The 6,397-nt window shown below is 41.1% G+C and overlaps 1 non-coding gene across 1 annotated transcript; it reads right to left on the reverse strand.

Moving 5' to 3' along the window:
* Window positions 1–5,248: 5,248 nt before the first annotated feature.
* Window positions 5,249–5,352, reverse strand: LOC133727628 (small nucleolar RNA R71). The gene has a single exon (XR_009855305.1). It is a non-coding gene; the product is annotated as a small nucleolar RNA R71 (small nucleolar RNA).
* Between the last annotated feature and the right edge of the window lie 1,045 nt (window positions 5,353–6,397).

The following is a 6,397-nucleotide window of genomic DNA, read 5'->3' on the forward strand; positions in this document are numbered from 1 at the left end:
CAAAACTAAGACCTAGTGATGACTATTTACAATGAAGTAGGAAATGTCACCGGAAATGTAATTTGCATTTCTAACAACTAAGTGCAAGAATTTAATTGAAAACTTTAATTAACAACTAAATTAAATAAAGTAAAGAAAACTAAAAAATGAATAGAAATATGGGATTGGTAGTTAGGGATGAATCCTAACCCTAATTCAATGTTCTAGATGCTAATTTGATTTACGTGCAATTTATTAAAGATGGTAGAAGCCGTACCCAAGGCTTTTCAAGGCTCAAGGGCTGAAATTCCATTTCATGGTATTCCTACTCCGGTTCAAGGGCCGTAGGAACTCACTTGACATGAATTAGAGCCGGTTCAAGGGTCACTAATTCACATCAAGAGGCCTAGAGTTCGAGGAATTAAGCAACCAAGCTCACCATAATTGCGATCAAGCTAATCATGTAGTGAACCATGCTTGTACTTCCCACGAATATTAAAGCGGGGTTCTAGCTCTAAAATCTAAGGATGTCATCCCCTAAATTTTAATCTAGACTTATTAAAACACATACCCAAGAGTTGACAATTCCTAAGCATGCATTCTAATCAATTATCACAAAACACAAGCATCCAATAATTAACAAATTACATATATAAATTAAATTAAGCATCCATTACATCAAATTTGGGTTAGGGCACACAACCCTAACCCCCAACAAAGAAATTACTCACTACCCATAATTAAATTAACATCAACAAACATCAATTAAAGAGGAAAAAGTGAAAAGAAGTGAGAAGTAACAAGAACAAGTCACAATTGCTATGAAGCAATTATGACAAGCCTTGATTTATAGCTCCCTACTTTTACCCAATCTCTAAATCTTGATGATGATGAAGTCCTTTGATGTTTGAAAGCTTTGGTGGAGTAATTCTCAAATACCCGAAAGAAAACTAAAGCTAAAATGGAAATGGAGAAGGAGGATGGGAAGAGGGCAGCAGCCCTCTCCCAAGGCTAGCTGCGACACTATTTCAGGAGAAGGAAGAGAGAATAGGATTTTGGGCGTGTGGTTCGGTGGTTTGGTGCGGCTGTTGTTGCTCTCCTGTTCTACTGTGCGGCTACTCTCCCCTCTATATATATTAGGGTCTGGTCTATATATATGCATCCAAGAGGAAGAATGGGTCTTCCCCAATTAACATGTGGCTGGACGTGAAAGAAAGGAAGAAGGAAGAATAGTGATAGGGACATGTGGCAACATGGGATAGGAGAGAGGAAAAAAAAAAGAAAAAAAAAAAGAAGAAAAACAAAGAAAGAAGAAGAGCAGCACGTGGGAAAGGAAAGAGATAAAGGGAGGTGATGATGTCACTGCTGACGTCAGCAAAATTCAGAATTTCATTTTTCTTTTTCTTTTCTGCTTCTTCTTTTCTTTTCTCTTCTTTTCTTCACATTTCCTTCTTTCCTTCTCAATGCACTTCCAGACCTATTATCGGAGGTGATTGGATTCCGCTCCCTTGATGGCGTTGACCACGATTGACCCTCATTGACTATTTCGTCCTTTTATCGGAAACTCCAATTTGCTCAATTTTCGCATCATTTTCTTTCGATTTCCGCAACTCCGCTTATTTCCTACAAAGTAAATAAAAATAGATTAATTACATTATAATTAACTTGAGGACTAACTAATTTCTAGTGTTTTAGATATAATTATATGCATAAAAATGCGTGTAATCAACGATGCTGCCACCCTTGCACTCCACAACATGCCTCCTATTATCAACCATTATCATACCACCGCTCAAGACAACTCAGCGTTTCCAACTGGCGTTGCCTTGAATGAATCCAATTACACCATATGGGCACCTCTTATGAAGATGAGGATTGGAGCACGAGGAAAGGTCGGCTACCTCACTGGAGCTAGAGTTGCACCGAATGTAGATTCTGCTGAATTTGAAGTATGGACCACAGAGAATGAAAAAGTGAAGAGTTGGCTAATTGATTCCATGGAGCCATCACTCATGGAGCAAAGCTATGCATATGTTTGAAAGGTGCATTCTGAAAGGCAGGCAATGGGACACGCCTTTGAATCCTCTGCTATGGCTGTCCAACGCAAACAGGGGCCCTCCTCGGGCTTCTCAACTCCCTCACAACATCGCCCTCCGAGTAAAACAAATCCATATGCAAATACAAAGTGTCTGGTGTGTGGAGATTTGGGTCATAGCAAGCAACGGTGTTATGAAGTGATTGGCTACCCTGATTGGTGGGATTTCACCAAGAAACCGCGAAAGAACCTTGGAAAAGCTACCGTGGCTACTACAGAGGAAACGCAGCCATCTAATGCCTTCGCTAATGTAGCACAGTCAGGTATGAAGGGTAAGATATCTATGAATAGTTCTTGGATAATTGATACAGGTGCATCTGACCATATGACTAATGATCCTAGTCTCTTAGAAAAGATGAAACCCTCCTCTCAAAATATTGTTTCTACTGCTGATGGTACTCCAACTCCGGTTACCGGAGAAGGTTCTGTTGTTCTCTCTAATACATTAACCCTTGATTCTATGTTAGTTGTTCCTTCATTGGCATATAATCTACTATTTGTTGGCCAAATTATTCTAGCACTAGCATGTATTGTGACCTTTTATTCCTCTTTCTGTGTGTTTCAGGACATTCTGACTCGGCGGATTCTTGGTTATGGTGTTAGAAGGGGGAAACTCTATTACTTGGATCTGACAGAGAGTGGCGAACAACAGTTGTTAGGACAAGTGAATCAGGTCAATGGAGTAGAGAGTGCTAAGGAAACAGTGTGGCTATGGCATCGTCGTTTGGGTCATCTATCTTTTAGTTATCTCAAGAAACTACAACCTCATTTGTTTTCGGTTGTCAGTGATTCAGATTTTCGTTGTGATGTATGTGAATTGGCTAAGAGCCATAGAATTTTGTATTCACTTAGTCTTAATAAAAGTCCCATTCCATTTATGAAGATTCATTCTGATGTCTGGGGTCCTGCCAAGATCCCTTCTTTTTCTGGAGCTCAGTATTATGTGACTTTTATTGATGATTGCACTCGTATGACTTGGGTATCTCTATTAAAGAACAAGAGTGATGTATATTCCATGTTCCAAGATTTTCATAAAATGGTGTCCACGCAATACCAACAGTCTATTCGTATTGTCCAGTCTGACAATGGTGGTGAATATGTTAATGGCCCTATGCAGGAGTTTATGCAATCTCATGGAATTCGACATCAGACTTCAAACTCATATACTCCTCAACAGAATGGATTGGCAGAAAGGAAGAATCGACAGTTACTTGAAGTTGTCCGTGCTTCTTTGTTTGGCATGCATGTACCTCGTGAATATTGGGGAGAAGCTGTGAAGTCCGCCGCCTACCTCATTAATCGTACTCCTTCTCGAGTAATTGAATTTCAAAATCCTCAGCAGAAACTTCAGAAACTTCTATCACTTCCGTCGCTACCAAATCTTGAACCTCGCGTGTTTGGATGCATAGTCTATGTTCATATTCCCAAGCCTCAACGTAGCAAGCTTGATCCCCTTGCCCGTAAGTGCATGTATATTTGTTGGTTATGCAGAATTCCAAAAGGGTTATCGTTGCTATGATCCTCTTACTAGCACTATGTATGTTTCTCTTGATGTTGCATTTCGCGAATCTGAACCGTATTATTCAGGGGGAGTTTCCGAGTCTTCCCTTCAGGGGGAGAGCAACTGTGAAGGAAATTCTAGAGATTTATTTGCATTTGAAGAATTCGAAGATTTAGAGGCTTTGGAGTTAAAATTTGGAGTTGGGAACTCTCCAATATCCGTTGACAACGACAGAGACGTTGAGGCAGCCAACGAAAAAGAATTGGGAGACTAGGGCACTGGACCAATCGGTGGACCCGTGGGGGTGCAGCACTCAGATGGAGGTGGTGACCTGACCGTGGGGTCCGCAGGTGAGGATGGTGGTCTGATGGGATGTAGACAAGTCGGTGGACCAGTGGTCCCCTCGGATGGGCAGTTTTTTGAGTCTCCAAGCCGACGGCTTGGCTCCAGCCGATCAATGGGCCCCAGCCAACCATTCAACACGCTAAATACTCCTAATGCTACAAGTCAGTTTCAAGATTTGTCAGAACGGGCTGGTGCAACACGCCAACCTGTTACTGTGTAGCCCCAAAGTGGGCTTGACTTGTCAAACAGGGACCATGCGCACCAGGAAACCGACACGCAACTTGAAGGTGATGATGATGCATTAATGCATTCTGGGAAATATGGAACATCACAAACTAATGACGTGTTCATTCATCAGCCCGGCTATAATGCACCCACTGAATAGAATATTCAGAGTCCTCATCTATCAGAGTTGTTCCCCCTCTCTACATCGTCAACTGAAGAATCCGCTGCAAGTGTTCCTTCTCAGGTACCTTTAATTTCAAACGAGTCATCTGGTAATGGCGTCGTTGCCGGGGATTAGGGTCTTCGGATCTTAATCCCTTGGTAATTGGAATTTTGGGTCACTTTTAGCATACTTTTATTTTTATTTTTACTTATATATCTAGTTTCTTTATTTATTTTTCATTTTGATTTGGTTAGTTTAGTCAAATTTAGTACTACTTGTTGTTTTTCATTCTCTTGTTACGCCTCTAATTATTTGTCAATTTTTCGTGGGTTGAATTGGTGCTTATCTTGCTTATATTTTGATTATTGAGATACTCGATTTCTTATTGATCCTTCGTAGGTATATGAGCGACACTCTACTACCTATCAATTTGAGAAGTGGTTGTGTTTTGCAAAGACTACCTAGAGGAAGACCAACAAGGAGAGTTAGGAGACCAAGACATCGCTCACAAGCACCTTCTAGGTCTCCTATTCGAGTAGTAGATATGGGTGACGAGCGTCAAGAACCACAAGATGAGGAGGAGCTTCCCTTGAGCCATTATTCATGTCCTAGTATTGTGAATGCTCCATCTTGCATTGTGCTTCCTCCGACAAATGCCAACTTTGAGATCAAGCCAAACATGTTGTCTATTCTACCTACTTTCCATGGCATGGCTAGTGAGAGGCCTTATGATCATATAATTGAGTTTGATGCCATATGTTCCACTATGCACTTGGAAGGATTAAGTTTGGAAGGTTTGAAGCTTCGATTATTCCCATTTTCTTTGAAAGATCAAGCACGCACATGGTTTCATAAGCTCAAGCCAAGATCTATTATCTCTTGGGCCGATATGCAAAGAGTCTTCTTGAATGCATATTATCCACATCATCGGACTACTTATATGCGAGATAGCTTGACCAAGTTCTTTCAAGAGGATAATGAGACTTTTTATGATGCATGGGAGCGCTTCAAGGATATTGAGTTAGGTTGCCCTCATCATGGACTCACCAAGTGGCTTCTTTGTGAATCTTTCTACAATGGGTTGATTATTGATGATAGAAGGAGATTGGACAATGCATCGGGTGGAAATTTTCTTAAGAACGGTCCTAATGCCGCTTGGGATATTTGTGAGGAAGTGGCTACCCAATCCGGTCAATGGGATAATCATCAAAGGAGAAGAGGAGGTAGAGATGACCACACTACATCTAGAGGCCGAGAATTACAAGCATATGGTACTAGAGGCCGAGTTGATATGGAGCCTCGTGGTAGAGGTTTATATGATGTTTCTCATGTTTCTAGAGATGATGGAGTTATGAGTTCTAAGCTTGAAAGGCTTGAAGCAAAGATTGACAAGAATTTTGAGATGCTTCTTCAAGCGCAAAAGGGTAGTGGTTCGTCTTCTTCACATGTCAAGAGTGTTACTTCTTCACATCTTTTCTTGATTTGTGAGTCCCCTAATCATTCCACTCATGATTGTCACTTGGCTTCACAATTTCCGGAATTTGTTGAGGAGCAAGTTAGAGCTATTAATTCTTATCAAAGGCCACCAAGAAATGATCCTTATTCAACTACATATAATCCAGGTTGGCGAAATCACCCGAATTTCTCATGGAGAGATGGTGGAGGGTCCTCTAATACACACCATGGTGGTTCTCATTCATATGGAGGGAATCAAGGTCTTAATTCTTCATCTTTTAGTCCCCACGGCCATGGTAACACACAATTTGGTGCACAAAGTCATTTTGGGCAGCAAGCATCTTCTTACAATTCTCAAGGTCAAGGGACATCTTTTGGTGCTACAAATGTTTATGGAGGAGCCCCACATGATACTCAAGGGTTTGGTCAAAGTTCCCAATCATTTGGAGGTGCCAATCCTACACAAAATGCTCCCCCCGGATTTCAAAATAGGCAAGCACCACAACTGGAACCAAAGAAGTCTCATATGGATGATATATTGGCCACCCTAGCTCAAAGTCATACTTCTCTTACACAAAGCCAAGCAAAGACCGATCAAACTCTTAGTATTCTCGCTCAAGGTCAAAGTTCACTT

Source organism: Rosa rugosa, chromosome 1, assembly GCF_958449725.1.
Source record: "Rosa rugosa chromosome 1, drRosRugo1.1, whole genome shotgun sequence".
Classification (NCBI taxonomy): domain Eukaryota; kingdom Viridiplantae; phylum Streptophyta; class Magnoliopsida; order Rosales; family Rosaceae; genus Rosa; species Rosa rugosa.